The sequence below is a fragment of the Canis lupus genome, chromosome 18, assembly GCF_011100685.1.
Source record: "Canis lupus familiaris isolate Mischka breed German Shepherd chromosome 18, alternate assembly UU_Cfam_GSD_1.0, whole genome shotgun sequence".
Classification (NCBI taxonomy): Eukaryota; Metazoa; Chordata; class Mammalia; order Carnivora; family Canidae; genus Canis; species Canis lupus.
This window is the reverse complement of record NC_049239.1, coordinates 6367898-6389876: the sequence shown is the minus strand read 5'-3', so window position 1 is coordinate 6389876 and position 21979 is coordinate 6367898. Positions and strand designations below refer to the sequence as shown.

The 21979-nt window shown below is 40.1% G+C and overlaps 1 long non-coding RNA gene across 1 annotated transcript in view; it reads left to right on the top strand.

The window, feature by feature from the left end:
• The window catches only part of LOC111090799, a 28510-nt gene that overhangs the window by 3737 nt on the left and 2794 nt on the right, over positions 1-21979 (top strand). The window contains exon 2 of the long non-coding RNA XR_005373046.1: positions 10853-11038. This is a non-coding gene — a long non-coding RNA (uncharacterized LOC111090799). The remainder of the gene's footprint in view (positions 1-10852; positions 11039-21979) is intronic.

The following is a 21979-nucleotide window of genomic DNA, read 5'->3' as shown; positions in this document are numbered from 1 at the left end:
GGCCCGGTGGGGAAAAGCCCTCTGTGCTCGCTCTTGCCTAAGTGCCTAAGGGGGTGTCTCCACCCCCTTCTCTGTGCTCCCCTGAGAAGAGGCAAAACCAGGGACCCTTCTTCTAGGTGACTCGTATCCTTCACAGACACTTGGAGGTGTAGCGGGGATACTAAATCTGCTGGTCTCGTGCCCTGAAAGCGTATCTCAACTCTGGGAAGTCTTGGGGGAAGGCATGTCCACCTTACAGCTCTCTGGCTCTCTCTGTCCCCTTCTCCAGGCCACTCCCTGCTGGCTGAGTCCCAGAACCCGCCAAGGACCCACTGGCCATGGAGATCATCTCCCTCTCCCTGCCTTCTGCTCTTGCTCCTGTTATCCTCCTCAGAAAGCCCGGCCTTGGCCACCTCTGGCAGGGGCAGGAGCAAGGGCAAGGGCAAGGGCAAGGGCACTGGCTTGCACTCTAGGAGACAGGACCCAGTGGGACAGAGGTTCTTGGCGTGCACCCTGTCCTCGAGACATTGCGGCCCCGGCAAAACTGCAATATGGCCGCAGGGCAGAGGGCAAGGCCAGTCCCTGAGTACTGCGACCCTATTATCGTCACCCCACCGCTGGGGTCCTGGAGCACCAAATGGCTACATTTCTCCCTCTGGAAAATAGAGCTCCAGAGACACACGGGTGGGGTGGGAACCAAACAGAGCACTTGGGGTCCTGCCAGGCCCACTCGGGGTGGGGGACACACAAGGGGATAGGCAGCAGGCTGCCCCCCGCCCCTGGCAGAGCTCAGGGCCCACACTCCCCAGGCCACAGCAGGGGTGAGGGTGGAAGCACGTGGGGGCAGGGAAGGGCCCAAAGAGGCACCCACAGGGAACCCTGCTTCACGCAACTTGACCCCTGCTGATATCCTTCATTCAAAAGAAGCCAAACCCATGGATTTTTTTCTTACCCTAATTATAAAAGTAATATGTGCTCACAACAGAAAATGTAATGTAGACTGAACAGAAAGCACTAAAGGAAAGGAACCTCACAGGCAACGGTCCCAAGATAACAGTTGGGTGCATCTCCAGGCTTTCTAGCTCTTGCTTTAAGGACACACACGGGAATAAAATAGGAATCTTTTGTACCCTGTTTTCCTGCAACATTTTTTTTTTCATGGCATTAAAACATTTCCCTACTTCTTCCCTGTAAAGATTAAATCGTAGCCTACCATATGGCTGCCACACAGTTTACTTCTGCTCTGTCCTCTGTGATCTAACTTTCAGGTTGTTCCATTTTGTTGTTCATTGTTTTTTTAATTTAAATTTTAGTGAGTGAACATAGAGCACGATATTGGTTTCTGGAGTGGAATTCAGTGATTTATCACTTAGATATAACACCTAGTGCTCATCATCACAAGTGCCCTCTTTCATGCCCATCACTCATCTAGCCCACCCCCCACCCACCTCCCTACATCAACCCTCAATTAGTTTTCGATCATTAAGAGTCTCTCATGGGGACTCCTGGGTGGCTCAGAGGTTGAGCATCTGCCTTCAGCCTGGGGGGCGTGATCTTGGAGTCCCAGGATCGAGTCCCACGTGGGGCTCCCTGCATGGAGCCTGCTTCCCCCTCTGCCTTTGTCTCTGCCTTTCTCTGTGTCTCTCATGAATAAATAAAAAAATCTTAAAAAAAATAAAGGGTCTCTCATGGTTTGTTTTCCTCTCTCCTTTTTTCCTTTTCCTGCTTCCCTTATGTTTACCTGTTTTTGTTTCTTAAATGATTGAAATCATATGGTATTTGTTTTTCTCTGACTTACTGCACTAAGCATAATACACCCTAGCTGCTTCATCCACATTGCTGCAAATGCCAAGATGTCATTTTATTGATGGCTGAATAATATATATATACACAGATCACCTCTTCTTTATCCATTCCTCAGTAGATGGACATGTGGGCTCTCTCCATAGTTTGGCTGTTGTTGACAATGCTGACAAACATCAGAGTGCATGTACCCCTTCGAATCTGTATTTTTGTATCCTTTGGGTTCATACCTTGTAGCACAATTGCTGGTTCATAGGGCAGTCCTATTTTTTAACATTCTGAGGAACCTCCACCGTGTTCTCCAGAGTGGCTGCACCGGTTGACAGTCCCATGACAAGAGGAAGAGGGTTCCTCTTTCTCCACATCCTCAGCAACACCTGTTATCCCTTGGATTGTTCATTTTAGCCATTCTGATGGGAACGAGGTGGTACCTTCTCATGGTTTTGATTTATATGCCCTGATGATGAGTGATGTTGAGCATCTTTCCAAATGTCTGTTAGCCATTCGATGTCTTCTTTGGAAAAGTGTGTATTTGTGTCTTCTGCCCATGTCTTGATTGGATTATTTGTTTTTGGGAGTTGAGTTTGATAAGTTCTTTATATATTTTGGAAACTAATCCTTTATCAGATAACTCATTTGCAAGTATTTTCTCCCATTATGTGGGCTGCCTTTTAGTTTTGTTCATTGTTTCCTTCTCCGTGCAAATTTTAACTGCATGGAGTCCCGATAGTTCACCTTTGCTGCTGTTTTCCTGGCTTCTGGAGACATGTCCAGTAAGAAGTTGCTGTGGCTGGGGTCAAAGAGGTTTCTGCCTGTGTTCTCCTCTAGGATTTTGATGGATTCCTGTCTCATATTTAGGTCATTCATCTTTTTTAAGTTTATTTTTGAGTATGGTGGAAGAGAATGATCCAGTTTCATTCTTCTGCATGTCACTGTCCAGTTTTCCCAACATCATTTGTGGGAAAGATTGTCTTTTTTCCATTGGAGATTATTCCCTACTTTGTCAAAGATTAGCTGACCATGTAGTTGTGGGTCCATTTTAGGTTTTCTAGTATGTTCCATTGATCAATGTGTCTAGTTTTGTGCCAGTACTATACTGTCTTGATGACTATAGCTTTGTAATATAGCGTGAAATCTGGAATCATAATGCCTCCAGTTTTGTTTTTCTTTTTCAGAACTGCTTTGGCTATTTGGAGTCTTTTGTGATTCCATATACAAGTTTTAGGATGGTTTGTTCTAGCTCTGTGAAGAATGCTGGTGATATTTTATTTAATAGGGATTGCATTAAATATGTAGATTGCTTTGGGTAGCACAAATATTTTAGCAATATTTGTTCTTCCAATCCATGAACATGGAATGCTTTTCCATTTCTTTGTGTCCTCTTCAATTTCTTTCATAAATGATCTATAGTTTTCAGAGTACAGATCTTTTACCACTTTAGTTAGGTTTATGCCTAGGTATCTTATTTTTTGGTGCAATTGCACATGGGATCGATTTCTTGATTTCTTTGTTATTGGTGTATAGAAATGCAACAGATTTCCGCAAATTTTATATCCCACAACCTTGGTGAATTTATGTATTCATTCTAGAAATTTTTGGGTGGAGTCTTTGGGTTTTCTACAATAGTCTATCATGTCATCTGCAAATAGGGAAAGTTTGATGTCTTCCTTGCCAATTTGGATTCCTCTTATTTCTGTTTGTTGTCTGATTGCTGAGTCTAGGATTGCTGGTACTATGTTAAGTACTAATGGTGAGAGTGGACATCCCTGTCTTATTCCTGACCATAGAGTAAAGGCTCTCAGTTTTTCCCCACTGAGGATGATATTAGTGGTGGGTCTTTCATGCATGGCCTTTATGATGTTGAGGTATGTTCCATCTATCTCTACTCTATTGAGGTATTTTTTTTTTTAATCAAGAAAGGATATTGTATTTTGTCAAATGCTTTTTCTGCATCTACTGAGAGGATCATATGGTTCTTATCCTTTCTTGTACTAATGTGATGTGTCATATTGATTGATTTGTGAATATTGACTTACCCCTAAAGCCAAGGAATAAATACCACTTGATCATGGTAAACAATTCTTTAAATGTACTGTCTAATTCAATTTGCTAGTATTTTACTGAGAATTTTTGCAACCATGTTCATCAGGGATATTAGTCTGTAATTCTCCTTTTTAGTGGAGTCTTTGTCTAGTTTTGGGATCAAGGTAGTTCTGGCTTCTCAGAATGAGTTTGGGAGCTTTCATTCTATTTCTATTTTGGGACCAGTTTCACAAGAATGGGTATTAACTCTTCTTTAATGTCTGGTAGAAGCCCCCTGGGAATCCATCTGGCCATGGACTTTTGTTGTTGGGAGACTTTTGATGACTGATTTAATTTCTTTGCTGGTTTTGATCTGTTCAAATTTTCTATTTCTTCCTGTTCCAGATTTGGTAGTTTGTAGGTTTCTAGGGCTTTGTCCATTTCTTCCAGGTTGCCCAGTGTGTTGACATATAATTTTTCATAGTGTTACAATTGTTTTTATTTCTGTGGTGTTGATTATGATCTCTCTTCTTTCATTCATGATTTTATGTATTTACATCCTTTCTCTTTTCTTTTTGATAAGCCTCCTTGGGGCTTATCAATTTTATTAACTCTTTCAAAGAACTAGCTCTTAGTTTTCTTAAATTGTTCTACTGAGGTTTCTGTTTGTTTGTTTCTATATCATTTATTTCTGTGTAATCTTTATTATTTCCCTTCTGCTGGCTTTAGGCTTAATTTTCTTTTTTTTTTAATTTTTATTTATTTATGATAGTCACACACACACACAGAGAGAGAGAGAGAGAGAGAGGAAGAGACATAGGCAGAGGGAGAAGCAGGCTCCATGCACCGGGAGCCCGACGTGGGATTCGATCCCAGGTCTCCAGGATCACGCCCTGGGCCAAAGGCAGGCGCCAAACCGCTGCGCCACCCAAGGATCCCTAGGCTTAATTTTCTATTCCTTTTCTAGCTCCTTTGGGTGTAAGGTTAGTTTTGGTATTCGAGACTATTCTTATTTCTTGAGGTTGGCCTGTATTGCAATATACTTCCCTCATAGAACCACCTTTGCTGCATCCCAAAGATGTCTGTCATTTTCTCATTTTCATTTTGTTTCCATGTATTTTTTTAAATTTCTTCTCTAATTTCCTGGTTAACCCACTCATTCTTTAGTAGGATGTTCTTTAACCTTCACATATTTGAGGTCTTCCCATTTTTTTTCTTGTGGTTGACTTGCAGTTTCATAGCATTGTGGTCTGAATATATGTATGGTGTGATCCTGTTTTTTTTCGTACTTGTTGACTTTTAGTTTGTGACTCAGTATGTGATCTATTCTCAAGAATGTTCCATGTGCATGGGAAAACAATGTGTGTTCTACTACTTTAGGATGAAATGTTCTAAATATATGTTAAGTCCTTCTCGTCCAGGGTGTCATTCAAAGCCATTGTGTCCTTGTTGATTTTCTGCTTAGATGATCTGTCCATTGCTATAAGTGGGGTATATAAGTCCCCTAGTATTGTTGTATTATTATCAAAGGGTTTCTTTATGTTTAGTATTAATTGATTTATATATTTTGGTGCTCCCAAGATGGGGGAATAAATCTTTACAATTGTTAGATCGTCTTGATGCATAGGCCCCTTCAGTATGATATAAGGTCCTTCTTCATCTCTTGTTACAGTCTTTGCTTTAAAATCTAGTTTATCTGATATAAGTATGGATACTCTAGCTTTATTTTGATGTCCATTTAGCATGATAGATGGTTCTCCATTTCTCACTTTCAGTCTGCAGGTGTCTTTAAGTCTAAAATGAGTATCCAATAGGCAGCATATAGATGGATCTTGTTTTTCTATCCAGTCTGATACTCTGTCTTTTGATTGACACAATTAGTGTATTTACATTCAGAGTGATCACTGAAAGATATGAATTTAGTGTAATTGTGTTACCTGTAGAGTTGGTGTTTCTGGTGATGTTCTCTGGTCCTTGCTAGTCCTTGTTGCTTTTTTTCTCCAAAGAGTGCCCCTTAAAATTTCTTGCAGTGCTGATTTAGTGGTCACAAACTCCTTTAGTTTTTGTCTGGGAAACTTTTTTTTTTTTTTTTAAGATTTGTTTATTTGAAAGAGAGAGACACAGAGAGAGAGAGCAAGGGGAGGGACAGAAGGAGAGGAAGAGAAAGAACTTCAAGCAGACTCCCTGCTGAGTGTGGAGCCTGACACAGGGCTCCATCCTATGACCTGAGACCTGAGCAGAAATCAAGAGTCAGATGCTCAACTGACTGAGCCACCCAGGCACCCCGTCTGGGAAACAAACTCTCCTTCTATTCTGAATGACAACCTTGCTGAATAAAAAATTCTTGGCTGCATATTTTTTCCCATTTGGCAGGTTGAATATTTCCTTCCACTTTCTAATGGCCTGCTATGTTTCTGTGGACAGATCTGCTGTGAACCTGATTTGTCTTCCCTTGTAGGTTAAGGACTTTCTTTTTTTCCCTTGCTGTTTCAGTATTCTTGTCTATATTTTGTGAATTTGACTATGATATACCTTGGCAATGGCTGGATTTTGTTGAATTTAATGGGAATTCTCTGTGCTTGGATTTTAATGTCTGTGCCCTTCCCTAGATTAGGGAAGTTTTCAGCTATAAGTTGTTTGAATTAACCTTCTGCCCCTGTATCTCTCTCTTCATTTCCTAGGACAACAATGATATGAATGTTATTAATGTTATTAATGTTTTAACAAGTCACTGAGTTCCCTAAACATTTTATTATTAATTTATCCTTTACCTTTCTTTCCCTCTTTTTTTCAACTTTATTATCTTTTGTTTCTTTTTTTAAAATTTATTTATTCATGAGAGATACAGAGAGAGAGAGAGAGAGAGAGGCAGAGAGATAGGCAGAGGGAGAAACAGGCTCCCTGCAGGGAACCCAATGTGGGACTCGATCCCAGAATCCTGAGATCATGCTCTGAGCTGAAGGTAGACGCTCAACCCCTGAACCACTCAAGCATCCAAACGTCATTATTTTTCTTAATTTTATCTTCTATATCACTGATTTACTGCTCTGATTTATCTATCCTCATTTTTATGACCTCCATTTGGGATTGCATCTCGGTTACAGCATTTGCATCTCAGTTATAGCATTTTAAATTTTGGCCTAGATTTGACTAGATTTTAGTTCTTTTATCTCTGCAGTAGAGATTCTCTAGTGTCTTGTATACTTTTTTGAAGCCCAGCTAGTATCCTTATAATCATTATTTTAAATTCTAGTTCAGACATCTTACTTTATCTGTATTGATTAAATCCCTGGCCACGAGTTCTACTTCCAGCTCTTCTTTTGAGGTGGATTTCTCTGTCTCACCATTTTGTCCAGAAAAGAAGAAAGAAAAAAAAAAAGCCAAAAAAGCAAGGAAAAAACCCCAACAAAACCTAGAACCTAGGTGTGTTTTTGATCTGCTTGTTAAAAATATCTAGATCCCAAAGAAAAAGAGAAAAAAGGAAAAAAAGCGGGAAAAACCTGAAAATAAAAATATTAAAAAATATTAAAAAGTATATATATATTTAAAATTAATAATAAAATGTTTAAAAGGGGGATTTAAAAAATAAGAAAGTAAATGAAAAAATAATTATAAAAAATTAAGAATAAAAGTAAAAAGAAAGCCAGGTCCTATTTCCCCTAGAACTGAAGCTTTGCAGCACTCTATGATCGGTAGACTTTGTGGCAAGGAGCTGTTTGTGCTCATCTCCTGGGGTAGGAGCCTGCTATGATGATTCTCAGGCTGACTTGTTTCGGTGGAAATGTGCCTCCAGGGCACACAGGGGTGGAGCTCGGTGTAAGCAGTTCTGGCCTTCACTAGGTGGTGCTATTTAGCTCCCTAAAGGCTTTCAGTACTGCTGGGCCGGATGAATATGTTGACACCATGCTCTCCAGCCGGGGAGTTGAAAGTTTCCCCCCCACTCTTCAGTGAGCCCTCACAGAAGAACAACCAATCACCCTTCTTGTGTTCCTGGTTTCCACCTGAACCTTGCATTCACCTGCCTGTGTCTGAGCCTTTTTTTTTTTTTTTTAAATCTTAGGAGCATGATTGCGTTTCAAAACTCCAAATTTTAGGGACTCCCTGTGGGTCAGACCTGTTCTACTCCTCAGGGGGAGAGTCTTGCCACACTTTTGCTGCTTGCCAGCTGGTCCCAGAAAAGCAATTGCACAACCACACAGCAGTTTGCAGTTTATGGCAAAACAAAACAGAAAGTTGGTACCAAGACCTTTGATTCTCAGCTGCCTTCCCACTCTTATGTCTGGGAACAGTGTAACAGGTTGGTGCCATCCTCAGGCCACACTGTGACTCTTGGAATTCCGCCACCTTCACCACCTGAGCACCTTGAGGCCAAGCATGACGCCCATTGGAGCAGACTTTTAAAAGTTAAGATTTTGTGTTCTGTGCCTATACTACTTTGAGGTGGCCTTGTAAGCAGACTCTCTCCCTGCCACCGTATCCACAGCTATATCTCCCCCAAGTCACCTCTCCACACCTCCTACCTCCAAAATGTGGTCACTTTCCTACTTGTAGACTTGTAGTTTTTTTTCTCTCAGACCTCCAAGTGATTTCTTGGGTGTTTAGCATGGTTTGATAACTTGCTGTATTCGATGAATGAGACAAGCTTGAGGTCCCCCTACTTCTCTGCCACCCTCATTCCTCCTCTGTTTTTCATTTTTAAATAACAAAATATTGTACACATTCAGAAGAATGAGTGTAACTTAGCATGAGATGTTGTGGTAGATGCTAGCTAGATGCCAGCCAGTTCCTCTTCAGCTGGGCCCACGTCTCCCAGACCTTGGCAGCCAGGTGGGGCCAAGCTGGTTGTGGAGTGAGGACGCAGGTAACCCAGCCTAAAGGCTCTCCTTCCCTTTCTGGAGCCTGGATTCAGAGTCTCACACTGTGGACAACGGCAGAATCTGGGTCCCAGGATGACTGTGGAGCTGAGATCTACAAACTGCCAGTAAAGTGGCTCCAGTGAAAATCAGTCTATATTGTGATAAAGGCTCACAATTTGTTAGCATAACAATGATGCAGACTAAATACAATAATAACATGAACACACCACATTGGCTTCCCACTCAAGAAAACTAAGGTCCCTGTGAACCTTGACCCCATTGGATCCCCTACCATTATCCTGCATTTTATGTTAAAATCCCCTTACTTTTCTTTATAATTTTTCCATATGGGTGTTTTGTTTCCTTTTTAAATTTATGATATTAATATAGTTCTCCAACTTGTTTTTTTGCATAAGTTGTTCATTTTTCTCTATTGTGAATAATACTTCGCTGAGCATGCTTATTACTAATTTTTATATGCATCGACATTTATTTTTTTGAATTGCTAAGTCACAGTATATATAGATTTTTAGGGCTTTTGATACACATTAACTTTAGAAAGACTACTGATTTATTCCACCAGCCTTTGCCAACACTGTATATAATCATTAGTCTATATAAAATTACCAATTTGAAGGGGTAATTTTTTTTGTTCCAGTTTGCATTATTTTATCACATGCATTCCTCGCCAACTGTGGGGAACATTTTCTTGAGGGGTGTGTGATTGGCAAGACCAAGAGTGGCAAGATTAAGCTCTCATAGAAAAGAGAAGGCAGGGATCCCTGGGTGGCGCAGAGGTTTAGCGCCTGCCTTTGGCCCAGGGCGCGATCCTGGAGAGCCGGGATCGAATCCCATATCGGGCTCCTGGTGCATGGAGCCTGCTTCTCCCTCTGCCTATGTCTCTGCACCTCTCTCTCTCTCTCTCTCTCTCTCTCTGTGTGACTATCATAAATAAATAAAAATTAAAAAAAAAAAGAAAAGAGAAGGCTAGGAAGAATATGAAATAGCATTAAATATTTATGAAATATATGTGAAATATAGCATTGGACGTGTATAGTATTAAATGTATAGATACATGACATACAGCACTAAATATATATTAAGGGTGGAATGCATAGAAATCTTTTAAGATATCCGCTTACCAAACATGTGTGAATACCAGCAGGCATCTCTTCTTCTGAAAGGCCTTCTTCAATTCATTATTCAAGTAGCAACATCTTGCTCTCCTCTGTTCTTGAGGATACACAGATTCTGTCTCTTCTTAAAGTGTTCAGATCAACATCAGTTTTCATCACCGTTCTTTGTAGTCATGAGCTTTGTAGTCAAAACATTTCCGCCTTATTCACTGGGTGATCTTGCGAGAAGTGTTTTGCCACTCTGAGCATCAGCTTTCTTATCTGACCCATGAGGCAAGGAACACCTCCTACTACCATTCCCTTGCCTATCTGTTCTATCGAAGCTGGAAGAGCTGCCCATCATAGTCATTTTCCCATCATATTCATATGACTGATCATGTGATACAGTTTTAGCCAATGAAAGATACTGTACATGTCTACTCTGGGGCTTCTGGGATAGACTGGACTTTTCTCATGAATGAGACTGAAGTCACCGGCACTACCACATACTAGTTCATTCAGCTTTCATCATTGATGTGATTTCTAAAGCTGCATCAGCTACTCTAGGACCAAGATGGAAAGAATCACCAAGATAATCACAGAGGTACCTGCTTTCACATCACTGAATTGCTGAACCAGTGAACCATTTTTTTATTACCTGAAAAAATAAATTCCTGTTATTCAGACTTTCTGTTCATACTGCATCTCATGGGTGGGTGTGAGAATTATGGAAAGTAATTTTTTAAAAAAGACTAAAATACAGTGCCTAACACTGTATTTTTATGTTTTTAAATACAGTGTCTAACACTAAAAGGTGTTTTTATGATTATTAGTTATAGGGTTAGCAATACTAACTGATCTCAGCTTCCACATGATATTCTCAACTCTGATGTATGAATCTGGCTGGTAGTAAGAAGACATTTTTCTAAGGCCATTTCTTTGCCTCAAACTAGCATCAGTTGACCTAGGACAAGTTTTGAGCCTCTGTGGGCTTCAGTTTCCTCAGACGTTTGTGAAAATGATGTTGAAATTTCCTTTCAGATCTAAAATTCTTTTATTCTCTTTTATTTTCCTTAGAAACCTTTTCCATCACAGGATATAGGATCCAGGCTGATGGGACCAGAGAAGGATGCATAGAGTGGGGGAGAGTCTGATATTTCTAATAACATGTACACAATTTATGTGTACCTTCCTGGAGTTTAAAAGTTAGGATGCTTAGCTCTGGAAGAAGTCAGAAGCATTGGAGCTGCTCTTGGAGAAAAGGTAGGCAAACAGTCTAGGAATGTACAATGTCAAAATAGTTGTCTAAAGAGTACCTGGGACATAGTGGGGAGGTTATTTGCTCATCTCAAAGTATGTCTCAGAGAGATAGCATTCCCAGAGAGATCCCTCTGGGAGCAAAGAAATTGGCAGGTGACATTTCCCTCCCTAGACCCTCAGCATAAATACAAAGCCACCTGTCAGAACCAACACAACATGGATACTCACTACCTCACTAGCATACACCAAGCCAAGTCACTCCTACTCCTGTGGAGCTACACCTCCCAGTCACATTTGCCTCAGTCCCAGGCCAGAGGACCCTCTGCCCCAGATGACCACCAAACCAATGCTCACACTGTGTCTCCCCACTCATAAGCTTTGCAGAACCTCAGTTCTGGTAGCAGTGGCAACAAAATTCATTTCATAAACACACCAGAGCACACCTAGTTAAAGCATGACCCATTCAGGCCAGGCACCAGACATTGCCCATGACAGTCAGAGAGCCTCTGCAAATGTCTGGCCTAAGGATAAAGTGCCCAGGATACAACAGCAGAGTGCATGCAGCACACATTGGAGACACTCCTGGAAATGCCAGGCCCTGGAGAACAGGGGAACTACATGGCAAGTCACTACAGGACCTCTTCTTCATAAGATTGTTAGCCTCAAAAACAGAAGTAACTGACTTTCCTAAAACACAGAGACTTAAATAAGATGAAAAGACAGACCAGATGAGGGAAAAAAACAAGACCGCAGCCAGAGAACTAAGTGAAACAAATGAAAGAAACATGTCTGATAAAGAATTTAAAGTAATGATCATAAGAATACTCACTGGACTTGAGAAGAGAGGGGAAAACATGAGTCAGACCCTTAATACAGAGATAAAGAATAACATAGCAGAGATAAAGGACACAATAAATGAAATCAGAAACATGCTTGATGAAAGGAGCAGCAGGCTGAAACAAACAGGAATGAATTAATATCTAGAAGAGTATGGAAGTAAGATGATCAAAAGAGAGAAAAGAATTATGCAAAATGAAAATTGACTTAGGGAACTCAGTGACTGAAAATTTAATGACACTCATATAGTGCAGAAGAGAAAGAAATGAGAGCAGAACATTTATTTGAAGAAACAATAGGTGAAAACTTCCAGAATCTGGGAAAAGAAACAGACATCCAGATCCAGGAGGAACAGAGATCTCCCATCAAAATCAACAAAAAGCAGACCCACACCAAGACTTATTGTAATTAAATTGGCAAAATATAGTGATAAAGAAAAATTTTAAAAGCAGTGAGACACACACACACACACACACACACACACACACACGAGTAACTTACAAGGGAAAACGCATAAAACAAGTAGGGGATTATTCAACAGACTTTGCAACCTAGAAGGGAGACACATGATATATTCAAAGTGTTGAATGGGAAAAATCTGCAGCCTAGAATACTCTATGTAGCAAGGCTATCATCTAGAATAGAAGGAGAGATAAAGAATTTCCAAAAAACTGAAGGAGTTCATGACCATTAAACCAGCCCTGCAAGAAATATTTAAAGGGACACTTTGAGTGGAAGGAAAAGACCAAAAGTGACAGCATAGAGAAAGGAAATACAAAAGCAGTAAAGATGAATATATCTATTAAAAGTCAGTCAAGGGATGCCTGGTGGCTCAGGGGAGTCTGCCTTTGGATCAGGGTGTGAACCTGGGGTCCTGGGATTGAGTCCCACATCAGGCTCCCCGCAGGGAACCTGCTTATTCCTCTGCCTATGTCTCTGCCTCTCTCTCTGTGTGTCTCATAAATAAATAAATAAAATCTTAAAAAAAAGAAAAGTCAGTCAAGAACCTAACAAAATGAAAGGATATAAAATATAATAGCATATACCTAAAACATGAGGAGAGGTGTAAAGAATGGGTTCGAATTTAAATGACCATAAACTTAATGTGGATGGTTACATGCAGATGGGGTTATATACAAACCTAATGGTAACCACAAATCAAAAAAGACTAATACATATGCAAAGAATAAAGATAAAGAAATCCAAACATATCACTAAAGAAATGAGCAAACCAAGAAAGAGAGAAAGACAAAAAAGGGTTAGAGGAAATCTTCAGAAACAACCACAAAACAAATAAAAAAAATGACAATAAATATATATCTGTCAATAATTACTTTGAATGTAGATGGACTAAACACTCCAATCGAAAGACATAAGTTGACAGATGAGATCAAAAAAATAAAAGCAAGACCCATATTTATGCTGCCTACAAGAGGCTCGTTTTAGATCAGAAGAAATTGGAAAATTTAAAGTGAGGAGATGGAGAAACAGCTATCATGCAGGCGGATATCAAAAGAAATCGGGCACTGAGGTGTGCAATAGCACTGGGTGTTATTCTATGTGTTGGCAAATCGAACACCAATAAAAAATAAATTTATAAAAAAAGAAATCAAGAATTGTAATACTTATATGGGACAAGATAGACTTAAAGATTGTAATAGGAGATGGGGTGGAAGTAAGACAACAGAGTAGTAGCAGGACCATGGGCTTGCCTCGTCCTTCCAACACGGGGAGATCAACATCCAACCACCTTGAATAACTACAAATTAAAGTTTAAGGATTGAGGATTAAGAAAGTCTGCACAGTTGGAGAATGTGGCAGATGCGATGTTCAAAGATGTGAACTGAGGGAGAGGAAAGCCATGCGGCTGCAAAGGAGAGGAAACCCTTTTGGCAGAGCAAAGTCAGGGAGAAAGAGAAAGTGGGGGAGAGCACAGGGGGCAGGGATCACATAATGGGCCACGCTGAGGAGATCCCCTGGGTCACACTGGGAGAGATCACTCCCCTTCCCAGAGTACATTTGGAAAAGCATCTTCTGCTTCTCCAAGGACAAGAGACCAGCTGGGAACCATTGAATGGTGTTCAACAGTAGGATCAGAGATGCACATAGAAGGAAGAAAACCTCTCAGCTTTTGACGGTGAGCCGCAGTAGGCCTAAATTTCTGTGTGTGCACCGAGTGGCTGCTTTTCTGCAGCAGAACTGAGCAGAGAGCAGACACAAGGGCAGATTGCAGACCACCTGGCTGCTGCGTTTCAAGGTTTCCCACAATAAACTCAAGCCTCTGAGACTGCTTTTCTGGGACAGAACGGAGTAGGGGCCTGAGGAGGGCCCGACAGCCTATAACGCAGCTCCAGCTTTCGCCGAGCATTACAATAATCTCTAGCCTCCTCCTTGACACTATGCAACTGCTTTTTCGGGGACTGGATGGGACGGTGCAGGCCCCAGGGCTCTCCTCCAGGGCAAGGGAGTGGGCCCACACTTTGCCAGGTCCATTCAAATCTGGAGTTTTGAGAATGCCAGGTGGCTCGGTTAGTTAAGCATCATGAACCCACAGTCCCGAGACTGAGCCCTGCGTTGGGCTCCCTGCTCAGTGGGGAGTATGATTCTCCCTCGGCACCCTCTTCTGCTCATGTTCTCTCTCTCACTCACCCTCTCTCTCAAATAAATAAAATCTTTACAAATTTTTTTAAATTAAAAACAAAAAACAAAAAACAAAAATACTTGGAGTTTTGAATCTCTGCCACTAGCCTGAGATAAAGTACAAAACATCTGTGGCTCCAGGAGTGCTGACAGCCCAGGAATAGACAGGTTAAGGGCAAAGAACTGATGACAGCCCAGGGCACAGGAGATTGCTTTTCTGAGGGCCTCCGAAACATTGGTAGCCAGGAGTTTTCCTCCCCAGGGACAAAAAGGCAGAGTGATGACACATTTTTCCTCCTCCCTGTCCCCCTGCCCCAGAACAGTCAGACTTCAGAGAGAAACACAGCATGTCCAGTGGAGTCTGGAGTTCCCTATGCTAAAACCTGCCCCTCCCCCCCTCCCTCCCCCGCACCTGGCAGGGGCATCTTTAAAGGAGTCAGTAACCTTGTAAGCCAGCTCAGCAGGCTTCTCCCTCAGAAGAAACTCAGGGGCAGCTGGGTGCCTCAGCAGTTGAGCATCTGCTTTTGACTCAGGGCGTGATCCCGGGGTCCTGGGATTGAGTCCTACATTGGGCTCCCCTCAGGGAGCCTGCTTCTCCCTCTGCCTGTGTCTCTGCCCCTCTCTCTCTATGTCTATCATGAATAAAAATAAATAAATCAAAAATAAATTTAAAAAAGAATAAATAAAATTTAAAAAAAGACCAACACAGGCCCCCACATCTACCAAGTCTCCTGTTAAAGAATGCTCCAAGACACTAGCTTCCTGTGGGAATAGGGGAAGATGGTGTTTTCTTTTTGTATTTTCCTCCTCTTCTAAATTTTAAATATTTCTATTTTATATTTTCCATGTTTGGGGATCCCTGGGTGGCTCAGCAGTTTGGCGCCTGCCTTCGGCCCAGGGCGTGATCCTGGAGTCCCGGGATCGAGTCCCGCATCGGGCTTCTGGCGTGGAGCCTGCTTCTCCCTCCTCCTGTGTCTCTGCCTCTCTCTCTCTCTGTCTGTCATGAATAAATAAATAAAATCTTTTAAAAAATATATTTTCCATGTTTTATCTTTTATATGTATTTTTATCTTATATATATATATATATATTTGTTCTTTTTTTTTTCTTTTCTCTTCATCCTTTTTCTTGGTATCAGGCTTATAAATTTTTGTTCATTTGTTGGTTTTTTAATTTCCTTTTTTTTTTTTTGGATCAGGCTTCTTATTTTTTTTTCTCTTTTCTTCTTTCCTTACTCTTTTATTCCTTCTTTCTTTCTTGTTCTTTGGAATCAGGCTTATAGTTTTTGTCTGTTTGTTTGCACTTTTGTTCCTTTTCCATTTCCCTCATCTTGGATCAGGCTTTCCCCCCCTTCTTTTCTTTTTTCTTTTACAGGCCTATATTTACAAACAAATCAAAGCACACCTAGTTAAAGGTCCAAACACTTCCCAACTCCAAGCAAGGAGGAACTCTGTAGAAGATGGACCAGTGGGAAAGAGCAGCCAAAATGCAACAGCATGGTGTACACAGCTTACACTACAAACACTTCCTGAAGTTTGTTGTCATTGTTGTTGTTTTTATTGTTTTTTTCTTTTTTCCTTTCTTTTCTGGAAAAATGACAAGATGGAGAAATTCACCCCCAAAAGAAAGAGCAGGCAGTAATAGTACTCATAGCCAGGGATTCAATCAATACGGATATAAGAAAGATATCTGAACTAAAATTTAAAACAACTTTAAAGATACTAGCTGGGCTTGAATAAAAGCATAGAAGACACTAGAGAATCCCTTACTGTAGCAATAAAAGAAGTAAATCTAGTCAGGCAGAAATTAAAAATGCTATTACCAAGATGCAGCCCCAAATGGAGGCCATAAAAATGAGGATGAATGAAGCAGAAGAAAGAATCAGTGATATAGAAGATACAATGATGGAAACAGGTAGCTAAAAGAAGAGAGAAAAAAACTACTAGATCACAAAGGGAGACTTACAGAACTCACTGATTCCATAGAGCAAAGTATAATCTAGATTATAAAGGTCCCAGAAGATGAGGAGTAGGGGAGAGGGGCAAAAGGTTTATTTGAACAAATTATAGGTGAGAACTTCTCTAATATGGGGAAAGAAACAGGCATTCAGGTCCAGAAGGTCAGAGAACTCTTCTCAAAGTCAATAAAGATAGGTCAGCAACTCAACATATAACAATGAAGATTGTAAATTTCAAAAATAAAGAGAAAACCCTGAAAGCAGCTCAGGACAAGAGGTCCTTAACTTACAAGGATAGACACAAAGGCCTGGCAGCAGACCTGTCTGAAGAGACCTGGCAGGCCAGAAAGGACTGGCATGGTATATTCAATGTGCTAAATGGGAAAAATATGCAGCCAAGAATACTTTATCCAGCAAGGCTGTCATTCAGAATAGAAGGAGAGATAAAGAGTTTCCAGGACAAACAAAAACTAAGGAATTTGTGAACACCAAGCCAAGAAATATTAATGGGGATCCTTTGAGCAGAGAGAGTACCCAAAAGTAACAAAGAAAGGAAAGGAACAGAGACAATCTACAGGAACTGTGACTATACAGGAAATACAATGGCACTAAATACATATCTTTCAATAGTTACTCTGAATGTAAATGGACTAAATGCTCCAGTCAAAAGACACAGGATATGAAAATGGACCCATCAACATGCTGCTTACAAGAGATTCATTTTAGACCCAAAGACACCTCCTGATTAAAAGTGGGGAGAAGGGGAGAGAAGAGATGAAGAAGGATACTATATCATAATAATGGGGTCTATTCAACAAGAAGATCTAACAATTGTAAATATTTATGTCTCTAACATTGAGGAGGCCAAATACATAAATCAGTTAAAAATAAAATTAAAAGAGCTCATTGTTAATAATACAGTAATAGCAAGGGACTTTAACACCCCACTCACAGCAATGGACAGATAATCTAAGCGGAAGATTAACAAGAAAACAAGGGCTTTGAATGACACACAGGCCTAGATGGATTTAACAGATATATTCAGAGCATTTCATCCTAAAGCAACAGAATACACATTCTTCTCAAGTCTATTCTCCAGAATAGACCACATACTGGGTCACAAATCAGGTCTCAGGCACCTGGGTGGCTCAGTGGTTACATGTCTGCCTTTGGCTCAGGTCGTGATCTTGGGGTCCTGGGATTGAGTCCCACATTGGGCTCCCCGCAGGGAGCCTGCTTCTCTCCTGCCTATGTCTCTGCCTCTTTCTGTGTGTCTCAAATAAAATAATAAATAAATAAATAAATAAATAAATAAATAAATAAATAAATAAAACCGTTTTAAAAAAATCAAGTCTCCACTAGTACCAAAAAATTGGAATTATTCCCTGCATATTTTCAGACAACAATTCTTTGAAACTTGAACTCAATCATAAGAAGAAATTTGAAAGGACCACAAATACATGGATATTAAAGACCATCCAACTAAAGAATGAATGGGTCAACCTAGAAATTAAAGAGTTGAAAAAATACATGGAAGCAAGTGAAAATGAGAACACAACAGTCCAAAATCTTTGGGATGTAGCAAAGATAGTCCTAAGAGGGAAGTATATAGAAATACAGGCCTTACTTAAGAAACAAGAAAAGTCTCAAACACACAACCTACACTTACACTTAAAAGAGCTGGGGAAAGAGCAAATGAAGCCTAAAGCCAGCAGAAAAAGGGAAATAATTAAATTAGAGCAGAAATCAATCAAAAGAAAAGAAAAACAGATCAACAAAACTAGAAGCTGGTTCTTTGAAAGAATTAATAAGATCGATAAACCCCCAGCCAGACTTATCAAAAAGAAACCCCAAACACCCAAGTAAATAGAATCATGAATGAAAGAGAAGAGGTCATAACCAACAATGAAGAAATACAAATAATTATGAGAATATTATGAGCAATTATATGCCAACAAATTAGTCAATCTGGAAGAAATTCTAGAAACATATACATTAACATAACTGAAAGAAGAAGAAATAGAAAACCTGAACATATGTATAACCAGCAAAGAAATTGAATCAGTAATCAGTAATCAAAAATCAAAAATCTTCCAACAAACAAGAGTCCAAGGCTGGATGGCTCCCCAGCGGAATTCTACCAAACATTTAAAGAAGAACCAGTACTTCTCTTCTGAAACTATTTCAAAAAATAGAAATAGAAACCTCAAAACTCATTCTATGAGCATTACCTTGATCCCCCAAACAAGACAAAGACCCCATCAAAAAGGAGAATTACAGATCAATATCCATGATGAACATGGTTGCAAAAATTCTCAACAAAATACTAGGAAATATGATCCTACAGTACTTTAAAAGGATTATCACCATGGCCAAGTAGGATTTATTCCTGAGCTGCAAGGATGGGTCAATATTTGCAAATTAATCAACATGATACATCACATTAATAAAAGAAAGGACAAGAGCCATATGATCTTCTCAGTAGATGCAGAAAAAGCATTTGAAAAAATGTAGTATCCTTTATTGATAAAAATTCTCCACTGTGTAAGGACAGAGATAGTATACCTCATTATTATAAAAGGCATACACAAAAGACTTACAATGACTAAGAGCTTTACCCCTAATGTCAGGAACACAACATGGATGCCCACTCTCACCATGGTTGGAAGTCCAAGCCTCAGCAATCAGACAACAACAACAACAACAACAACAACAACAAAATGGCATCCAAATCAGCAAATAAGTCAAACTTTCACTCTTCACAGATGACATGATACTTTCTGTAGAAAATCCGAAAGACTCCACCAAAAAATTGCTAGAACTGATACAGGTATTCAGCAAAGTGGCAAGATATAAAATCAATACACAGAAGTCTGTTGCATTTCTGTACACTAACAATGAAGCAGCAAAAAGATAAATCAAGGAATCAATCCCATTTACAATTGCACCAAAAAAACAAAAGAGACCTAGGAATGAACTAACCAAAGAGGTCAGAGATCTGTCCTCTGAAAACTATAGAACACTTACGAAAGAAATTGAAGAAGACACAAAGAAATTGAAAAACATTTCATGCTCATGGATTAGAAGAAAAAATGTTGCTAAAATGACTATGCTACCCAAAGCAATTTACACATTCAATGCAATCCCTATCAAACTAACAGCAGCATTTCTTTTAAAAGATTTTATCTATTCATGAGAGACACAGAGAGAGGCAGAGACATAGGCAGAGTGAGAAGCAGGCTCCTTAAGGGGAGCCTGATGTGGGACTCGATCCCAGGACCCAGTACCGTGCCCTGAACCAAAGACAGATGCTCAAATGCTGAGCCACTCAGGTGTCCCACACCAGCATTTTTCACAGAGGTGAAACAGTTCTAAAATTTGTATGGACCAGAGAGATCCTGAATAGCCAAAGTAGTGTTGTAAAAGAAAACCATAGTTGGAATCATCACAACACCAGACTTCAAGTTGTATTACAAAGTTATAGTCATCAAGAGAGTATGGTACTGGCACAAAGACAGGGATCAATGGAACAGAACAGAGAGCCCAGAAGTGGACCCTCTACCGTATGGTCAACTAATCTTTGACAAAGCAGGAAAGAAGATCCAATGGAAAGAAGACAGTGTCTTCAGGAAATGGTGTTGGGAAAATTCAGTTACATGCAGAAGAATGAAACTGGGCTACTTTCTTACACCACACACAAAGATAAACTCAAAATGGATGAAACACCTAAATATGAGACAGGAATCCATCAAAATCCTAGAGGAGAACACAGGCAGCAACCTCTTTGGCCTCAGCCACAGTAACTTCATCCTAGACACATCTCCAGAGACAAGAGAAACAAAAGCAGATGAACTATTGCACGTCATCAGGATAAATAGTCTTTGCACAGTGAGCGAAACAATCAACAAAAATAAAAGACAACTTACAAAATGGAATGGGAAAGGATATCTGACATATCAGATAAAGGGCTCATATCCAAAGTCTAAGAACTTGAACTCAATACCCAAAAAAATATAAAAAATCAAGTCAAGAAATGGGCAGAAGACATGAATAGACATTTCTCCAAAGAAAACATACAAATGGCCAACAGACACATGGAAAAAATGCTCAACATCACTCATCATCAGGGAAATACAAATCAAAACCACAATGAGATACCACCTCACACCAGTCAGAATGACTAGCATTAACAACTCAAGTAACAACAGATGTTGGCAAGGATGCAGAGAAAGTGGAACCTTCTTACACTGTTGGTGGGAATGCAAACTGGTGCAGCCACTCTGGAAAACAGTGTGGAGGTTCCTCAAATTTTAAAAATAGAACTACTCTAAGACCCAGCAATTGCACTACCAGGTATTTATCCAAAGGATACAAAACTAGTGATGTGAAGGTGTACATGCACCCTCTTGTTTGTAGCAGCAATGTCCACAGTAACCAAACTATGGAAAGAGCCCAGATGTCCATCAACAAATGAATGGATAGAGAAGATGTGGGATATTTATTCAATGGAATATTACTCAACCATCAAAAGGAATGAAATATTGCCATTTGCAATGATGCACTGAGGTATTATGGTATACATAATACCACAAATGGGTATTATCTTAAGCAAAATAAGTCAGAGAAAGACAAATACCATATGATTTCACTCACGTGTAGTTTAAGAAACAAACAAACAAAAATAGCAAAGGAAGAAAAAAACAAATTAAGAAAAATACTTTTTTTGGCATATTTTTTATTTAAATTCAATTAGCCAACATAAAGTACATACTTAGTTTCAGATGTAGAAATAGACTCTTGGGACGCCTGGGTGGCTCAGCAGTTGAGCATCTGCCTTCAGCTCAGGGTGTGATCCCAGAGTCCTGGGATCAAGTCCTGTATCAGGTTCCCTGCAGGGAGCCTGCTTCTTTCTCCTCCTGTGTCTCTGCCTCTCTCTGTGTATGTCTCTCATGAATAAATAAATAAAATCTTAAAAAAAAAAAAAGAAACAGACTCTTGATTGTGGAGAACTGATGGCTACCAAAGGGGAGTGGGGAGGGTGGATGGGTTAAATAGGTGATGAGAATTAAGGAGTTCACTTATTGTGATGAGCACAGGATGATTTATGGAATTTTTGAGTTACTATATTATACATCCAAACCTAATATTACACTTTATACTAACTGGAATTAAAACAGAAACTTAAAAAAAGAAGTAGTCATGCCAAAAATGTTTATTCTGTATATAACTCTCAAGTGTAGTGTTATCCAATAGAATATTCTACGATGGTGGAAATGTACTGTATTTGCACTAATACAGTAGGTACTAGCTACGTGTGGCTATTGGGCACTTGAAATGAGGCCAGTGAGATGGAGGAACTGGATTTTTTAAAAAAGATTTTATTTATTTATGAGAGACATAGAGAGAGAGGCAGAGACACAGGCAGAGGGAGAAGCAGGCTCCATGCAGGGAGCCTGATGTGGTACTTGATCCCAGGACTCCAGGATCACACCCTGGGCTGAAGGCAGGCT